The 19,999-nt window shown below is 39.0% G+C and overlaps 1 pseudogene; it reads left to right on the top strand.

Annotated features, from left to right (window-relative positions):
- The first annotated feature begins 6,303 nt into the window (after positions 1 to 6,303).
- LOC100672031 (adiponectin receptor protein 2-like) lies at positions 6,304 to 7,471 on the top strand (annotated as a pseudogene).
- Positions 7,472 to 19,999: the final 12,528 nt, after the last annotated feature.

Genomic DNA, 19,999 nt, shown 5'->3' with positions numbered 1-19,999 from the left:
ACAACAACAAAAAAATACAATGCAGAGAAAGATATATCCTTGGCACTACAGTTCATTTCAAAAAGCTTCTTTATAGCACCCAGATTTTATAGCTGGGAAGTGTCTTTGTTGGCTTAATAGTGCATTTTTAAATACAGACTTCAAAAAAAAGTATTTCAGTGAAGAAATTGCATATGTTGTTATTTTGCTTCTCATTTAAATTCTTCCCAGTTTCCTTTCTTGGACTTCCACCCTCTAGAGAGAGATTGATCCATTTTTACCCTAGGGCTTTTAATGAATGCATATCCTTTATAGACCTTGAGTAAGGCATTAAAAATCTGCCTAAGGGATCACTGGGAGGGTAGGTAGATTCCTGAATTCTCTTAATGCTAAAGACTTTATGCGCTTTATCACCACTTACTGTGATATTTTCCACCAGAAAATGAGACGATTTTAAATCATGTTTTGAAAAAAATCACCAGACCAGGGTTTGCAAACACTGCTCTTTATCTTTCAGTATGTTGTCTGGGCTTCTATGAAATAAAATAAAAAATTTGAATTGAATGATATGAGGATTCTCCCCACTATTTTACAATTTCCTAACTTTTTTCAGAGGTGGAAATCCAAAGGCTACTCTTATCCTATTGCCATTAGCAAAACAAAGTAAGACAGAGCCAGTAGATTGTCATTCACTATGGCCTCTGAGGTCAAAGTCTAACCAAGGCTTCTTTCAGATAGTTTTTTTTTTTTTTATTATTTTACTGGGTTAATAAACTTGAATTCAAAAAATGTATTCATGATTAAAGGCTACTAGTCAACCCAAACACAGCCAAGTCCTAAAGTATGACATTGTTAAATTTATTTGTGCTTTTTATTTAATTTCTTAGATTTATTTGTACTGTTTTGTAATTAATCTTTGTTCCTGCAGTTTTGGGATTGAAATATGCCCCTATCTCTGGTGTCTCTCTCTCCTGGTATTACCATCATATATCCTCAAGCAACCTTGAAGTCATTTGTATTTTAACTTTACCTCCTTAAGTACATATTGAGTTAATCTAATAATTATATCTTAGAAATTCTACTGTCTTGAAGCATGCACCATATATTCCCTTTGTTACCAAATAAAATCTAGAATACTTATCATAACATTAATGTCCCCTCAGATCTATGTCAATCGGCCTTTACAACATTCTTTACAACAATTTCCCATCAATTGCCAAATAAGCATAATTTCTCTTCCCTAATGGGGCATTCCGTCTACCCACAACAACTCTGTCTTTATTCACATTTTTTTCTCCCACCTAGAATGTGTTTTATTGAGCTCCACTTATAACAATCTACAAGCCAAGGTCTAGTTTGGATAAGACTTCTTCCTTCTTGAACACAATTAAAAATCATTTTTCTTCTTCCGTACTCTTACACCACCACTTATTTGTTAGTTTACCGTACTGTAGTGTCTTGCTTGTTGCTGTGATGCTGGAAGCTATGCCACTGTTATTTCAAATACTAGCAGGTTCACCCATGATGGACAGGTTTTAGCTGAGCTTCTAGACTAATACAGACTAAGAAGGACTTGGTGGTCTGTCTATTTCTCAAAAACTTGGCCAGTAAAAACCTTATGAATAGCAGTGGAACATTGTCTGATATAGAGCCAGAAAATGAACACCTGAAGTTGGGAGGCACTCAAAATATGACTACGGAAGAGCTGCCTCCTCAAAGTAGAGTCAAACTTAATGATGTGGATGGAGCAAAGATTTTGGGATCTTTATTTGCTGATTTGGCACAACTCAAACAGTTGCTAATACCCATTAATAATCGGAAGTGGAATATATGTCATACGAATCCAGGAAAACTGTAAGTTATCAAAAATAAAATGAAACATACAAACATCAATATCCAAGGCATTAGGTAGCTGAAATGGACTGGTTTTGGCCAATTTGAATTGGACGATCATATGGTCTACTATTCTGGGAATGACAAATTAAAGAGGAATGGTGTCACATTCATCATCAAAAAGAACTTTTTAAGACCTATCCTGAAGTACAATGGAGCCATTAGTAATAGGATAATATCCATAAAACTACAAGAAAAACTAGTTACTACAGCTATTATCCCCCACAAGTCTGTCAGTTTGTCATACTGTGGGGGCTTGTGTGTTCCTCTGATGCTGAAAGCTATGTCACCAGTGTCCAGATACCAACAGGGCCACCCATGGAGGACAGGTTTCAGCTACACTTCCAGACTAAGACAGACTAGGAAGAAGTCTCTGGCAATCTCCTTCTGAAAATGATTAACCAGTGAAAACCTTAGGAATAGAAGCAGAACATTGCATGATATAGTGTCAGAAGACGAGCCTTCCAGGTTGGAAGGCACTCAAAAGATGACTGAGGAAGAGCTGCCTCCTCAAAGTAGAGTCGACGTTAATGATGTGAATGGAGTAAAGCTTTTGGGACCATCATTTGCTGGTGTGCCAACACTCAAAATGAGAAGAAACAGTTGCAAGCATCCATTAATAATCAGAACCTAGAATGAACAAAGTATGAATCTAGGAAAATTAGAAATCATCAAAAATGAAATGGAATGCATAAACATTGATATCCTAGGCATTAGTGAGCTGAAATGGACTGGTATTGGCCATTTTGAAACGGACAATCATATAGTCTACTGTGCTGGGAATGACAACTTGAAGAGGAATGGTGTTGCATTCATTGTCAAAAAGAATATTCCAAGATCTATCCTGAAGTACAATGCTGTCAGTGATAGGATAATATCCACACACCTACAAGGAAGACCAGTTAATATGACTATTATTTCAAATTTAGCCACCAACCACTAAGGCCAAAGATGAAGAAATTGAAGATTTTTATCAGTTTCTGCAGTCTGAAATTGACCAAACATGCAATCAGGATGCATTGATAATTACTGGTTATTGGGACGTGAGGAAAGCCTGGTGGCATAGTGGTTAAGTGCTACGGCTGCTAATCAAAGGGTCGGCAGTTAAAATCTGCCAAGCGCTCCTTGGGAACTCTATGGAGCAGTTCTACTCTGTCCCATATGGTCGTTAGGAGTTGGAATTGACTCAATGGCACTAGGTTTGGTTTTTGGTTTGGTTGGAACGTGAAAGACGGAAACAAAGAAGAAGGATCAGTAGTTGAAAAATATGGTCTCGGTGATAGAAATGATGCAGGAAATCTCATGATAGAGTTTTGCAAGGCCAACAACTTCATTGCAAATACCTTTTTTCACCAGCTTAAATGGCGACTATACACATGGAACTCACCAGATGGAATATACAGGAATCAAACTGACTAAATGTGTGGAAAGAGATGATGGAAAAGCTCAATATCATCAGTCAGAACAAGGCCAGGAGCCAACTGTGGTACAGACCATCAGTTGCTCATATGATGTTGAAGATGAAACAGAAAAATATCAGAGCAAGCCCACGAGAGCCAAAGTACAACTTTGAGTATATCCCAACTGATTTAGAGACCATCTCAAGAATAGATTTGACACATTGGACACTAATGACTGAAGACCAGGTGAGTTGTGAAATAACATCAAGGACATCATACATGAAAGAAAGGCAGTAGGTAATTGAAAAGACAGGAAAGAAAGAAAAGACCAAGATGGATGTCAGAGGAGACTCTGAAACTTGCCCTCGGACATTGAGCAGCTAAAGCAAAACGACAAAATAATGAAGTAAAAGAACTAAATAGAAGATTTCAAAGGGGGACACAAGAAGACAAAGTAAAGTATTATAATGACACGTACAAAGAGCTGGAGATAGAAAACCAAAAGGGAGGAACATGCTCAGTGTTTCTCAAGCTGAAAGAATTGAAGAAAAAATTGAAGCCTCCAGTTGCAGTAGTGAAGGATTCTATGGGAAAAATATTAAATGATGCTGGGAGCATCAAAAGAAGATGGAAGGAATACACAGAGCCATTATACCAGAAAGAATTAGTTGATGTTCAGTCATTTCAAGAGGTGGCATATGATCAGAAACCAATGGTACTGAAGGAAGAAGTCCAAGCTGCACTGAACGCATTGGTGAAAAACAAGGATCTAGGAATTGATGGAATATCAATTGAGATGTTTCAACAAACGGAGGCAGCACTGGAAGTGCTCACTCATCTATGCCAAGAAATTTAGAAAACAGCTACCTGGCCAGCTGACTGGAAGAGATCCATACTTATGTCTACTCCCAAAAAAGCTGATCCAAAAGAATGCAGGAATTATAGAACAATATCATTAATACCACAGGAAAGCAAAATTTTGCTGAAGATCATTCAAAAACGGCTGCAGCAGTATATCGACAGGGAACTGCCAGAAATTCAGGCTGGTTTCAGAAGAGGACATGGAACCAGGGATATCTTTGCTGACGTCAGATGGATCCTGGCTGAAAGCAGAGAATACCAGAAGGATGTTTACCTGTGTTTTATTGACTATGCAAGGGCATTCGACTGTGTGGGTCATAACAAACTCTGGATAACACTGTGAAGAATGGGAATTACAGAACACTTAATTGTGCTCATGAGGAACCTGTACATAGATCAAGAGGCAGTTGTTCAGACAGAACAAGGGGATACTGGTTGTTTTAAAGTCAGGAAAGGTGTGCATCAGGGTTGTATCCTTTTGCCATAAGTATTCAATCTCTATGCTGAGCAAATTATCCAAGAAGGTGGACTATATGCAGAACAATGGGACATTAAGATTGGAGGAAGATTCATTAACAATTTGTGTTATGCAGATGACATAACTGTGCTTGCTAAAAGTGAAAGGGACTTAAAGCACTTGCTAATGAAGATCAAAGACCACAGCCTTCAATATGGATTACTGGACCAAGGAGCAACATCATGACAAATGAGAAAAATACTGAAGTTGTCAAGTATTTCATTTTACTTAGATCCACCATCAACACCCATGGAAACAGGAGTCAAGAAATCAAAAGATGCATTGCATTGGTCAAATCTGCTGCAAAAAAAAAAAAAAAAAGGACCTCTTTAAAGTGTTGAAGAGAAAAGATGTCACCTGGAAAACTAAGGTGCTCCTGACCCAAGCCATGGTATTTTAAATCGCCTCATAAGCATGTGAAAGCTGGACAATGAATAAGGAAGACCAGAGAAGAATTGATGCCTTTGAACTGTGGTGTTGGTGAAGAATATTGAATATACCATGGACTGCCAAAAGAATGAACAAATCTGTCTTGGAAGTGCAACCAGAGTTCTCCTTAGATGAGAGGATAGTAAGACTTCCTTTCATGTACTTTGGATATGTTATTAGAAGGGATCAGTCCCTGAAGAAGGACATCATGTTTGGTAAGATGGAGGATCAGCAAAAAAGAGGAAGACCCTCAATGAGATGGATTAACACAGTGGCTGCAGCAGTAGGCTCACATATCAGGAGAATTGTGAGAATGGGGCAGGATTGGCCAGTGTCTTGTTCTGTTGTACATAGGGTCACTGGAAGTTGGAACTGACTCAGCGGCACTTAATAACAACAATACCCTTATTCATATTATATGCTGTTTGCCCCTTAGTATTTTAGTTTGTTTTGTTTGGTAATCTGTGCTCACATTGTCCGTAAACGACACGAAACCACGCTTAATTTTATCTCTAGGTGTGCCATTTAGTTATCTTGTTTAATGTTCACAATAATCTTGAACAATTGATTCAGTTACTTTCATTTTAAAGATGAGAAAAATGAGTCTCAGAAAGACTAACTTTTTTTAATGGTGATACTGCTAGTAACCAAAATAGCGGGAACTTAAAGTACAGTCTTTTGACCACACATCTTGTTCTTCTCCTCCTTGGTTTTATTATTGTAGTCTCCAACAATCCTTTAGTGTGAAGGCAGCTTTTTTTGAGCAATTTGTTTTCCTAAATATAAATACTTAAGAAATATGAGCCATAGGGATGCCCTGAAGAAATTTAATCGTTCCATCTACCTACCAGGAACCCAGCATTATATGATGTCTTATGGAAGATATGAGAAATATAAGACATGGTTTCTGCGTTCTAGAACATAGATTTAACTAGAAATATTTAACAGATATTGACATAAGTAAACCATGTTATTTGTGTCCCTGAATGACTTCTTCAAAACTCTGTCACTGAATAAAAAGACATTAAACCACTGAGGAGTCCAAGTTGTGCGGCCAGGCAGTGACAAGTTCCTGGTAAGGGTCTCTGGAGCAGGAGCACTGGTTCCCCAGCGAAGAGGGAGAGCCCAGGTCCGAGAGGAGTGTCAACTCACTGCTCTGAAAGTACACCCTCCCAAGAAGGGACAGAAAGAAAGACCTCTTTGTAAGAGAGGTTTGTGTATCCTATGAACAAGACAGAAGAAAACCGGTTGTGGTGCAGCAGGACTCCAGAGCCACGTATAAGGCTCAGAAAAGAGCACCAACTTGATGATTCAAGGAGAAGTCATAATGACCACAACCGAGAAGGAGATTGGGAGCTCATTTTAGAGGCACCTGCTCTTTCTTTCTTCATAAAAAAGAGCTCTGAAGAACATGAGTGCAATGATGAAGTCTCTGGGAAGATGAGAGGTTTATGGATGAGAGGTTTATGGGCATGACTTCTCTCTTACAAGCCCATCATGTCATGGAAAGAATGGAAGATTTGTTTGTAAGGTATGGGAAGTTTGATGGCGAATAATCCCTCAGGATGTATGCCAGACTAGCTCAAGGATAATGGCTTTCTTTTACATGGACACCAGCCTGCCATGCCTTCTTTTCCAGCCTGTTTTAAGAGCATTTTCAGAATACGCACAGACAGGCAACATCGCAACACATCTCTTAGGCTGTGTATACTTCCTGTACCTGGGGATCTTTTATGTTTCTCCTAAACGTCTCCTTTGTGACACCTCTGCAAGAGAAGGTGGTCTTTGGCTTATTCTTCTTGGGGGCAGTTCTCTGCCTTTCTTTTTTAGGTCTCTTCCACACAGTCTAATACCACTCAGAGGGGGTCTCCTGGCTCTTCTCTGAACTGGCTACTCTGGTATTGCTCTTCTGATTATGGGAAGTTTTCTTCCTTGGCTTTATTATTCTTCCAACAGTAATCCACAACCTTGTTTCATCTATTTGATTGTCATCTGTGTGCTGGGCATTGCAGCTGTTATCATCCCAGTGGGACCGCATTTGCCACTCCTCAAGATCAGAGAGTAAGAGCAGGAGTGTTTGGGGGCCTAGGCCTGAGTGGATCATTCCTATCATGTTGTATGTCATCTTGGAAGGATCCGTGAAAACTGCCACCTTAAGGCAGATAGGTTGGTTGATGCCGATGGCCAGCTTCTGTATCAAGTGAGCTGCCCCGTATGCTGCCTGGATCCCCAAACGCATCTTTCCTGGCAAGTGTGACGTCTCATTTCACTCTCATCAGCTGTTTGACAACTTTGTGGTTGCTGGAGCTTTCATTCGCTTCCATGGTGTCTCAAACCTCAGGAATTCCCTTTCATGATTGGCGGGGGCTGCAGTGAAGAGAATGCTCTCTGATACCTACCAGTGGCTGGGAGCTGACCCTGAGCCAGAGTCGGCAGCACCTGCAGGACTCTCTAACTGGCCATTGATGCCAGTACCAGAAGAGCCCCAAAATTTTGACAGACTCATGGGTTTGTGATGCCCCAGTGGCTCCACATGGTACAGGACTGAGAAAAACAAAAAAAAATCATACCTCAAAGGATGGAGTGCATCACTTTGGAGGAAAGGAGAAATGGCCCAAACTCTGACTTTTTCTTGGGATCTACAGATTGAGGACTCTGTAAGACTTTTGGTAAACTGGTTTCTGATCTCTCATATTTATTTGTAGAAGATGGAGGAATAGTTTACCTGGTGTTTCTTTTTTCTCCCTTTCTCGCTCCTGAAAACAATAATACAAACCAATTTAGGTGAACATTTACACCCTATTAAGGGGTGGGAGTGTTATTTTAGATGGTCTTTTGGGAGAACAAAGAAATTAATGTAAGATTTCTAACTTACTGTTTAAATAAGAATTTATACAGGTGTTTAAAAAATAGGGACAGGGGAGGGAGGGAACATTTTTGTATAGAATGAAACATGCAAGTACCACACAATGTTTCAATTTTGCACAAAGTAACTGTAGGAGTATCGGATGATAGCCCCAGAAAGTATAATGGCTTGGTTCACCAAGGTGACCTCCAAGGACTGATATACCTTGGCAGCCCAGTGATCACGTGACCACTCTCATGCCTGAAAGCTGAGACCTTTGGGAGCTGTGAGGTAGAGGGAAGCAGTATGTGTTTTCAAAGTGGAAGCAGCATGTGGAGGACTATATAGGATGTGAAGTGATAAGGCACTAGTTCAGGGGCTATTTGAGAGACTAACTTGTTTTCTAGGGCCTTTCTAGGGAATAGAGCCATCTACTTGGAAGGTCCATTATGCTGGCATTTAAGGGTCATTGTTAGCACAGGGCCAATCGGATCACTTCCTGGTATCCTGTCAAATTTTGTGGTAATTCTGACGTCCAAAGAGTTGTGCCAGTTTCCTTACTCTCACTGTGCAGCTTGGAACACTGTAAATTCCGCACATTAAAATCACTGCTCTAACTATCTTTCCTCCTCCCGGGAATATAAATTGAATTCTCCCTGGCATCACAGTTCTTGGCATGGAGCCAGCCACCAAAAAGATTCTGACTTGCCCAGGTGCCTCTTGAATTCATTTGCACAGGTTGGGAGAACCCTTCCTTTGGAGCAGATCAGATTAATTTTGCCTCTGGTATCTTATCTTGGTAAGTCTAGGTGTGACAGACACCTCTGGTCTCCTTGAACAAGAAAACTGGCAGAATTATTGTAAAGCAGTGTCTAATACCCATCGTGGAGTTGTTGGCATGGCAGAGATAGCATGGTGGGAAGTTTAAAGGGAAGTTGTGGGTTGTTGCCAGGTAGTGTGGTAGAATCCTTAAGGTCATGTCTTTGAAGAGCTGCTAGGAGAAAAGATTGCTCACCTCCTGAGGACATCCTGTTATGGTATCAGGGAGAGTGGTAGGGTAAGGCTCTGGTTCATAGAATTCTAATCTTGGCTCACAGACAAGCAACTAAAATAGCACTTGAGTCTCAGGTTACTATCGTCCAAGACTTTGGGTGATTAGGTTACATCCTGGGGATTGTGGGTATTAGAACTAAACAGCTCCCAAGCATGGGGGCTGGGTGTTTGGGAATATGGGAAGGGTCTCTTGTTTATTCAGCATAGAATTTTCTCAGTTATTTTCCTCCTATCTGTCCCCTTTCAATCTCCAGCAAAAGCTGGGAACCGGAAAGAAAGAATTCATAGTAGAACTTGGGAAGAACTTAGAGAGTATTTTGGTTCTCGATAAGATCACTGCCCTGGGTGCTAGTTGGACTGAGCAAAAGACTGGTGAATTGTTGTAGTGCCTGCCAAAATAAAGAACAATATTAATACCTTTGAGGAAACAGAGTCCAGCAGGACAGTGGCTAGTTGGAATGAAGCTCACTTGGTTCCACAGGAGCAAAAATGCCTATCAGGTGCCAGACTTACTCTTCCCTCGTGCACTTGGGAACACAGGGTATAAAGTACAGCCCTGTAACAACACCAACAGAAATAGCAGTCTCGAGCACCAGTCGCCCCACACCCTAAAGGAGGAGCTGAATCTGGTTCTACACAGCACAAACACTTAGGAAAAAAGAAATCAACATCACCGATGCATAATCCAGTAAAAATCTCCCTTTTTAGGATGTGTACGTGTGTGAGCATGTGTGTGCCCATTTATATGTATGTGTCTACCTGCAGCTCACTACCTCATTGTGCACTTGGTCTTACCCTGCAGGCAGAGAACTCTCACCAGGCTGGCGCCTGAATGCCTTACACTCAGCAGTCACAGGCTTGCTTGCTCTGTGCAGATTTTTAATTTTCTTTTTTGGCCCTAGGCTGGTTTGGACCTCTGCAGCTTCATTCTTTTCACCATTAAACACTGGCCTTTTTCAGTATTTTCCCCCCTCCCCTTTCTAAATTGCTGAAGCCACCAAGTACATTGTGGGGGATCAAAGAAGATTTGGGTTCCAGAAGGGTATCTGTGTGATGGCTCCATTCACCATAGGATTTCCCTACTTGTTGCGTCCTCGACTTCTAATAAAAGAACCAAAGTAGGGGGCAGGGCAGTCTTCTTCTGCATTATTTTCTTCATGCCTTTTTCATTCTTTTAGAAGTTTTTGGTTAGACTGTAGTCAGAATGACCTAAAAAATAAGTTTCACATGGAAAAAAATAAGGGGAAAATCAAAGCAAAGAACTTCAATATATAAGGAAATATGGTACACATGCAGAAGGACTGAAGTAATAGGTGAGACCCCCTGTTCGTCCTCCCTCTTTCACTAAGTGTGCAGATCAAACTGTTATGGACTCCACCCAACACGGCAAGAAATTCAAATGTGTTGCCTACGATGTTCTCACAATTAAGAGGATTGTGTTGAAAAAAAAATGTGGATGTGTCTTTACCTAAAATTTTAATGTTAAAATGTCATATTTTACAACATATTTAGTGTCTTTTGGCAACTAGTGCCATCATTTATTTAAAGGATGTTGTTTTCCAAAAGTAGTATAGCTTTTCATGAGTTCTTATGATAAAAAATTGTTTAGAGAAGGTTTAACATGTCAGGTAAGTCTGTTTGAAATTATGTATTAGAGCAATTAGAGTTTTAAGGGTAGAGTTAAGAAAGGAAAATGTATTGAAATATTTCTAGGTATGCTTCATTAATTTGCATTACTTTCAATTATAATAAGATCCTTTTCACTCACAGGCAGCAGTGGAAAGAATGTGTGAGGACTGTATCATTTCAATGCCCAACAGCGCTGTAGTGTGGAAGTGTATATTGTGAAGAGATCGTTGACAGGCTGGAGTGGTCGCACTTCTACCTGTGAAGTTATAGGTAGTATGATGACAATGGCATCTCACTTTTCTTCCATTTTATCCTCATTCCAAGCCTTCCTTGAAGGCAAAGATTTATAAGACATATATTGTGGTTCAACTGAGAGTTTTCTTAAGTACTCACATGGAAGAAAGAAACAAACAAAAAGCCTAAAACAATGTTTTAAATAATTAAACGAATCACTCTTTTACCAATTAAACTGAAAGGACTTTTCTTGCAAACTGTTTTCCACAGATAAGTTTTCATGGAAAAATTGCTTTATTTTAAAAAAAATTAAGAAAAGAAATTTAAAAGAATACCTTCTTAAAGATTTATGATGCATTTTTATAATGTTAAAAGTTATGATAAGTTCTGCTCCAGAAAATCCTATTATGCCTTTTTTATCCGATATTTCCTAAACTCATTTTAATCACAAAACTACTTAGTGATATTTAATGGAGGAGTCCTTGGGTGGCACAAAGAGTTAAGCACTCAACTGTTAGCCAAAAGCTTGGTGGTTTGAACCCAGCAGAGGCGCCTCAGAAGACAGGCCGGGATATTTGCTTCCAAAAGGCGACAGACTTGAAAACCCTATGGAGCAGTTCTACTCTGCACACATGGGGTCGCTATGAGCTAAAATCAACTCGACAGCCACCACCACCACCACCAACATTGAATGGAAGTATTATTTTTCAGATAAGTCTTGGGGAAATAGGAATCTAGTAAAATGCGGGGCTGCCTCTCCTTCAAAAAAGTTCTGGGAGTAAATTTCTCAGAATACATTATTTGGTAATTTCAACACTAAGATGGCAGAGTAATTTGGGTTTTTTATCAATATTGCAGAAAGCTGGTATTTTTTCAGGAGTCTAATTACAGCCTTGTCTGTCCCCATTGGTTTTGGGAATCAAATTTTTGTGTACACATTAGGAATATGTATATTTGTGTATTTTCTGTGGCTGCTTTCATACTACAACTGCAGAGTCAAGTAACCCACAAAGCATAAAATGCATGCTCTCTGTGCTTTACAGAAAAGGTTTGTCCCCTCAGATCCATGTATTTTTAACAACCAACTGACCAGAGAATGGTTTGTCATCTTATTTTAAGAGTTAAGATGCACAAGTAAAGTATGAGCTATGCAATCCTGCACACATGGGCCTGGTTATAATTTCATGCAGGCCCAAGATAGAATCCAGGAGAAGAGTCCTGAGACCTGACATTTTGGCCACTCTCAGTCATAGACCATTGCGCTTGGCCGTGATAATTTTAGAATGGGAAAATTTTAGACACAAATATTATCAATGTCCCCAGTGACCATTAGAAACATTTCAATAATGCACTTCTAGAATATTTAAATTGTAGTGGGTGTCACTCTTAGTAAGCAATCATATCATCCATCCTGACCTTTTCCAATACAAATGTCATTTGTGTGGTTGTGGATCATGACAAATGAAAACTAGTAAGTTATCTATACCACTTACGTATCTTGGTATGAGCTTGTTAGCCTTGTTTCAAAAGGTCATCTAGGAATTAAAAAAAAATATATATGACATTTGTTTTGTCTTTAAGGCATTATTTTAAATAAACGTTTATTATGTCTGTCTATCAAGAAGCCTATTAAGATATAGTTTTCTAGCTCACTCACCAAATTAAAATGTATTTTCATAGAAGAGAAGCTGCACAGATTCCTGGGAGAAATGATATGATGAATAAAAATAGAAAAACGAACTTCCAACCTGAGTGAGCTAAAATGAACTATGAGGTTTCTATTAACATAGAAGGCCTTTTAATCACAGAAAATATGCCAATAAAGGTAGCAGGAACAAAGTTATACACCAAATATTTTTTATTTAATAAACATTTTCAAAAGCATTTTCCACTTTTTTTTTTTTTTGCATAACAAATAGCTTGCCAAATGATGGACTTTTTTTAATCGTTCAACTATTGTGTTGTGCTTTATATGATGTACAAAGCCCTCAAATACCATAACAGGATTTTATTAACCAATAAGGACAGCATGTATAATGCATCATCTTCTTCTGTGTGGCCCAAGTGAAATTAATAAAAGTGTCAAAATCTTTTTCTGAGATGGGATTTCTTATTTATTTATTTTTGAAGACTCTGACAAGGAAAAAATAAATCGGGGCTTTTGTGCAGGCTCTGTGTGGTGCTGGTTCAATTATAACTTGTAGAGCTTCAGTTTGCTCACCTAAGAAAGGGATAGAGCATTTATCTCGAGTTTAATGGGCCTTTTAACAATACCTTCCAACTAAATATTTCTCTCTGAAAAAAAAAAGGGAAGATCAAGATGAAGTAATATGCCTACATTTTTTTTTTTTCTAACAAATGATCAGAGGATTGCTGGGCTTCTCTTGATATTATAGGCAATTGGTCTAATTTCTGGGCATTTCTTGGCATAAGGGTAATTGACAAAATTAAAAAAACAAAATTCTTGTTCATTTTATTAATAAATGGCCGTAAGTGGTTCTGGCTAGGAGGCAGATACAGGTCAGTGGCTAAGATTTGACCCCTGGATGGGGTTGCTCTCAGCCAGCTTCTTCTCAGAGAATCCAGTAATCATTAGTCCTCTGTGATATCCTGAAAATGTAAGATCTCAGATCTGAGTCATACATCTTAGGAGTCTGGGTGGGTAAAATTCCAAAAGGTAATACTGTTTCAACAAGCAGCATTAGAGAGCCAGTAATCTAACAAACAAAAAAATGGGGATGTGGAATAGCTAGCTACCTTCTTACTTCCAGTTTGGAGCCCCAGTGGCTTAGTGGTGAAGAGCTCGGCTGCTAACCAAAAGACTGGAGGCTTGAATCCACCAGTTTGAATCCTTGGAAACCCTATGAGGCAGTTCTAGTCTGTCCTGTAGGGTTGCCATGAGTTGGAATCAACTCTATGGCAAACAGGTTTGTTTTGTTTTTTAGGTTATTAGCATCTGGCCACAGTGCTTTCTCTGATCTGTGTATATTTACTGTGATTAGGTGACCACTGTTTATGCAGCAACCCGAGCGTAACTCTAACATGGAGTATACAACACTCTGTTGACTTTAATTTGCTGTTCTAACAAACCAGTGGTACCAGCACGAGGTACCAAGTAGCTGTGTGAAGGAGCCTCATCAGAGGAAAGATCTGAAGTTAACAGGAGTTCCATTACTGAAAGCAATTCTAATTCACATATGTTTTCTAATTATTCGTTTGTTCATTCATTCGAAACGTGTTAGCTTTGAGCCAGATACTGAATAAAGCCCTAAAGATAGAAAAGTATACAAACAGGGTCACCATTATACAAGAGCTTTCAGTAAAAGATGAGGCAAACCAAATATCAAAGATTACAAAATAATGTGATAAATACCATTACAGGGTTCTATAAGCAGATAGAGAAGGGGTAGCTAATTCAGCCTTGGTTGTCAGGCCAGAGGAGGTATCTCTAATAGAGCTCAGTGATTCAATTCAAGAAATACACAGCACCGTTTTTAGCATCAGTGCCCATTTCTATTCAGCCAAAGCAAATGGACTGTTTTGAAGCATGTATGTTAATTTTGACGTGGTGTTTGCAATCCAGCTGTCTGCACATAATGAAATAATGGCACAAGATTCTCGTTCTGCTTCTCAGCATATTCCTTACCTACTGAATTACCTTGCTCTTTGGGGCCAAGCCTATCAAAAATGACATTCCAATTAACCTTCCAAGAAGACTGTTATCTTATAGACAAAATCAGGGGTCTTTGAAATGCCTATCTGATATGGTTGAAGTGGCACCAGGAAGACTATAGTCTTCTCGTTTTTCACATTTCTCCACACCTACCCAATAAATGAAATCAATGAATTAAGCTTCAATCTTTTAGGACTATCTTTAGTATCTATTCAATTAAAAGGCATTTATGGAGCAGTCTACTTGGAGATATTTGTGTGTTTAGACTCAATTGAGTGTGACCGTTCAATATCCTGGCAAAAATTATGGTAGGGCAACTGAAGCTTCAAACTTATGAGAACTCAAGCGTGCAATGGAATATTAAACATACTCTTGCAACTGGTGTAGTTATTTGAGAATTTACGATTTTTGTTGCAAGTAGACTTTTAGAATACATTCTTCTGTAGCATTTGCTGGGGCTGTGGTGATGCAATGTTTAAGCGCTTGGCTGCTAACACAAAGGTGGGTGGTTTGTACCCAGCCAGGGACTCCCCGGGAGAAAGACCTGGCTATCTATTCCCATAAAGGTTACAGCCTAGAAAACCCTATAGGGCAGATCTATTCTGGTAAATAGGCTCGCTGAGTTGAAAATCCAGTCGACAGCACCTAAAAACATGAGAACATCTTCAGTGAGTTCCTGCTCTGTTCAGGTTCAGTGTGGCAATTTTACTCCTATATCTAACTGGGGCTGTTTATCACCAACAGCGCTGCTGTCATTCCGCTATGTACCTGTGGTTGGTTAGTCTTTGTTGCCAAGGTAACCATCCAGAAGTAAGTTGCCTTTAGGAGATTTGTTATTAGACACCTGAAAACTTTGACTGCATGTAAATAATAATAGCTATTAAGGTAATGTGTCTTTGTGATTCACATGGTATTTTCTAGTGTCGAGACCCAATAAATATGTGATAACATTGAGCTTTTATTTATATTTTTATTCAGTTAATATCAAAGAACTTGATATGACTATATTGCTCTTTATGACATTCTTAAATCTTCAGTTTATAAATAAGGAACCAAAGATAAATAGTTTATTTATATTATGTTCTGTCAAACTTCATGCAAATAATAATAACTCTGTAGCCTTCAACAATTGGTTAGGTTAATTCCCAAAGAAAAGAATTAGCCCTGAAATTCTCTCAGCCCTCTAAACTTCCTTTTTCTTTTTTCATACTGTGCCGCTGGTCCCAGTTTCCAAATATACTAATGATAGTACCAGTCTTATCTACTCTTCATAAATTTCATCCTTTTTCCAGAAAGCCAGGATCATAAGCTTTGGAGTCAGATACAGTTTGGCTCATTATGCTTTTTATATTAACTCAGAAATAGTAAGATTTAGGACATACCCTACATTGGTATGATCTCATTGACGTAACAAAGGAAATGCTGTTTCTAAACAGTGTTGCATCTCTAGGTGTAGGGATTAGGATTTCAACCCATGTTTTTGGGGGGACACAATTCAATCCAAAACAGGAGTCAAAGTTGCTTCTCTATTTTTTGGGTTTACTGAGCCTCAGTTTCTTTACCTATACAATTAGATAAGAATTGCTTCAAGAATGGGTTAGTGATAATGAATGTACAGAACATAATACAGTGCCTGGCATGTTGTAGGTTTTAAATAAATGATATATGCTGTCAAAAGAGAAAATTACTTGTCTTTTCGTAGAGAATTGACCTGATGGTTTCTGTTTCTGTCTTTGTCGATGGTCAGGCTGATAAAGAATAAGTAGCCTCATTAGGAAGTCATTAAAATGATCCTAGAAAGACTTTCCCTGTCTCCAAATACTTACGGAAATTTCTAGCCTAACAAGTTATGAGAAGTCTAAACTTCTAGAAACTCCTTTTGAATAAAGGCATTGTGTTTTCAGGGGTCTCTTCTTAAACTGCACTACACCCAGAAGTATAGCACGTAAAGTCATTATTTGCTAATAACATTTTAGTAAGAATTGGTTGGTGTCACAGGTTGGGTTCTCTGATATCATAGACTAAAAAGAAGTTTGAGATGTAAAATGCTTATTAGGAGTTGTCTTAGCTAGTGCTACTGTAACACAAATACCACAGGTGGGTCACTTTAAAGAGAAATTTATTTTCTGACATTTCTGAAGGCTAAATGTACAAATCAGGGTCGTGGTCATGTCTATTTCTCCCTTGTTGGTAGCCTGGGCGTTCCCTGGTTCCTCAGCTTGAAGACGATTCTCACGTGGCATCTGTCTTTCCCAGTACGTGTAACATGTCTCTGTGCCTGTGGTGCTCTTTATGTAACTCAGGAGTAATAAGGTGTAGGACACACCCTGCATTGGTATGGACTCATTAACATAAATAAAATGCTATTTCTAAGAACCATTAAATTTATAGGAATAAGGATTAGGATTCCAACACGTTTTGGGGGGACACAATTCAATCCATAATGGAAGTCAACATTGTGGAAGAAAAACAGGAAGTAGGATTGGGCAGGGGCAGAATTTGAATTCTAGTGTAGGTCCAATGAAGCCTTGGCCAACCTGGCAGAGAGGTCTGGGCAGTCAGTGTTGCCCTACTTTGAGCTGAAATGATTCAATGTGGGCTGCCTAGGGAAGGTCCTGACCTCTGGCAGGGCTGCTCTCTGCAGCTGAGGCTGACCCTGAAGGAGCTGACCATATAGGCAGTCATTCCTTGAAGGGAGATCGAGGGGGCACACACACATGCCTGCCACATTTAGGTTAACTAGTCGTTCTTGAACCGCGGGGAACTGGACCTAGGTTCAAGGACACACCAACAGACTCATTTTGCCGAGGGACTGAAAACAGATGGATCCTGCTTGGGGTGAGTTGTACTGTATGTCTGCGCTTTAACTCACAAGGAGAGCATAGATCCCTGGGTTCGTAGAACAGGGAGAGTGAGGACAGCAAGAGAAAAGAGAAGCCCCAAAAGGCAAGGATGAGAGGACCAGGGGCACGTTTCACTTGCATCTGGTCTGCATAGCCACTAATCTACTTAGAAAGATGCAACCAAAAATTTTTAATTCTTTAATCTTTTAGTAAGCCGCTTATCTGACAGGACTTTCCCTTACAGTCTCTCTCTTTCTTTTCCTTCATTCTTCCTTCCTTCATCCTTCCTTCCTTCCTTCCTTCCTTCCTTCCTTCCTTCCTTCCTTCCTTCCTTCCTTCCTTCCTTCCTTCCTTCCTTCCTTCCTTCCTTCCTTCCTTCATCCTTCCTTCCTTCCTTCCTTCCTTCCTTCCTTCCTTCCTTCCTTCCTTCCTTCCTTCCTTCCTTCCTTCCTTCCTTCCTTCCTCCCTCCCTCCCTCCCTCCCTCCCTCCCTCCCTCCCTCCCTCCCTCCCTTTCTCCCTCTTTCTTTTTTGTTTCCTATTTTTATTCTTGCAAGAAACAAAAATAAAAAGTTTTTTTCTGTTGAATACACTGCCTTTTTTTTTCTAGAATCAGGGCAGTCATCCTTCAAGAGCATTCGGTGGAATAAAGATTCCTAATCTCTGTAGAGCTTTGTAACAGGTGGGAAGGCATGGGATAGATTAAGTGATAACACTCCTGTCCTAAAGCTCCGTGGATGCTTACATGACTCCACTCAGGGTAGTACTTTCATCCTCTGTTCTTTCCTTAAATAAACAAACAGCAAATATGACAACCATAAAATGGCATGCCTCATTTCACTGCCTCAAATCTCTTCTTCTTTTTTTAAAGACTTTGTTTAGCCTTATCCAGTGCCGATGCCGAGTTACTTCAGAAACGAAATTAGGTATCAATAAACTCAAGGGAATAAAAAATATACACAAGTTATATTACCCTGAGGACTCATTATATAGGCATCAGCAAGCTTTAAAAATTTGCAGTGGTTAGACAGAATAATTCGCATTGCCCAATATCTTGTAAAAAAAAAAAAAAGCTGAACATTTATTTCCCAAACTTCTTTCTCAGGCTATGCCTCAATTATTTTCACTTACGAAGTAGTGTCACTGAGCCATAAAAATATTCCCCTCACGTGCACAGAACTCACTAGAATCCTTGTTCGCCAGATATCGATTTCATGATTACACTTTGCAGCACCCAGGAACCCAAGGTCTGAAATTCTGATTTTTCCTAGTGGTTTGCATTTATTGTCTGAAAATCCTTGAAATTTGCCTATTTCCATTAATAAGATACAGATATAATGTTCCACCATGGAGAAGATTGGATTTTCCCCCAAATCTCCACTGCTCTCGAGCAGCTAGTGTTCTGTCAAAATTTAGATTGTATTTATATATTTAACCTTCCTTAGGTGGCCATATGCGGTTATTTACACACCTGAAAAGTATGGCTGAAAGTTATCATGAAAAATTATTGATGTGTGGCTACTTAGGATAACGTACATTTATATTTCCCTACTTTTGGTCATTGTCTTTTCTCCAAAAAGGGGAATGCTTAAAAAAGAGTAAATCTTCTAAATTTGGTTTATATTAGCCAACACAATTTAAATGACAATGCGAAGGGCTTAAGTAAACTATTGGGATCTGAGTTCTGGTTCCTCCACTAATCAGATATTTTGAAATGTTTGGTTTCCTGTTTAAGTCTCTCCATTGCCTGAATGACAAAGCTTACTAAGCACTTAGGTGGTTCTTAAAGCTGGAACATGTTAAACATTCAATGAAATCATACTAAGTTCTCTTAAGTAGTCCATAATTGCTTATAAATTTGGGAAGAGTTCAACTTAAACTCTAAATTATGCATTTTAAATTGGAGCTACATATGGAAATCATTTCTCTAAAAGGTCAAGGTACCTGAACTATTTAGAATATAAATATTTATGGTTAACACACCACACACACACCCACTGCCATAGAGTTGATTCCTACTCATAGCCACCCTACAGGACAGAGTAGAACTGCCCCATAGATTTTCCAAGGAGCACCTGGTGGATTCGAACTGCCGACCCTTTGGTTAGCAGCCCTAGCACTTAACCACTACCCCTATGTTTACTAATTTAAAATATTAATAGTATGAAGCCAATTATATATTCTGCAAGTAAATAAAGATCTTCACGAAGGTTAAAATGCTACCACTAAAGTCACAATGATATAATCTCAAGTAATTTGGAGAGTTGATTTCCTAAAGTGATACTTCAGAGCTTCTGTTTCAATTTGCTGAGTTATTAAGAACCAGCACTATAGGCGAGGATATAGTCAGATCTTTGACTGCAACAATAACAATACACAGAAACCCTATTTATAATTGCTCAATTAAGAAAAGATGGAGGTAATGATGGTGAACGTGTCCCTTAGATTTAGAACCTAATTTTTAAGTCGCATTAAAATATATAGCAGGTTTCTAATAACTATGAAACTTGTTTGGAATTTTATTTCTATTGCTCTTGAGTTACACAATTGATTTTTCTCTCTACCTCTAAAGACCTTCAAACGAGATTGAATCCTGCATTCTTATAAAATACATCTTATCTCTTAGAACCACATCGCACCTTACT

The sequence above is a fragment of the Loxodonta africana genome, chromosome 16 (assembly GCF_030014295.1).
Source record: "Loxodonta africana isolate mLoxAfr1 chromosome 16, mLoxAfr1.hap2, whole genome shotgun sequence".
Lineage (NCBI taxonomy): Eukaryota > Metazoa > Chordata > Mammalia > Proboscidea > Elephantidae > Loxodonta > Loxodonta africana.
The sequence above is the reverse complement of the archived record's forward strand: the minus strand, read 5'-3'. Positions and strand labels throughout refer to the sequence as shown.